We start from the raw sequence: 502 nt of genomic DNA on the forward strand, positions 1-502 counted from the left end.
AACCCGTTGGCGTCCAATCTATTCCAACTCACAGCGATCCTGTAGGACAGAGTACAACCGCTCCTTAGCGTTTCCAAAGAGCGACTGGTGGATTCGAACTGAGGACTTTTTGATTAGTAGCGGCGCTTTGCGTCACTGCGTCACCAGTGCTCCCCCCGCCCCCCTCACAGAACGCCAAAAAAAAGCCGACACGCGAGGAATCCTGGGGAATGTAGTCTTTTCCTTTCCTCCCTAGCTCGGTCCAGGGCTCGGAGACGCGGACCAAGGGGCCCCAGACTACACTTCCCAGGGTGCTCCGTGCCGCCCTCTCCTCAGCATCGCGAGAACCCGGCTACGAAACGCACCTATGGGGGGGCGGGTTCTCGCGGGGGCCGCCAGGAGTTGTAGTTTTTCGCTGAGAAGCACGCTCCCAGCTCCCGCGGGCTAGGGCGACAGAAAGACTACAAGTCCCAGGGGGCGCGGCAAGACCCCCCCCTTCCCCTGGAGGGCGGGGGGGTACGAA

This window comes from Trichechus manatus, unplaced genomic scaffold, assembly GCF_000243295.1.
Source record: "Trichechus manatus latirostris isolate Lorelei unplaced genomic scaffold, TriManLat1.0 scaffold00122, whole genome shotgun sequence".
Lineage (NCBI taxonomy): Eukaryota > Metazoa > Chordata > Mammalia > Sirenia > Trichechidae > Trichechus > Trichechus manatus.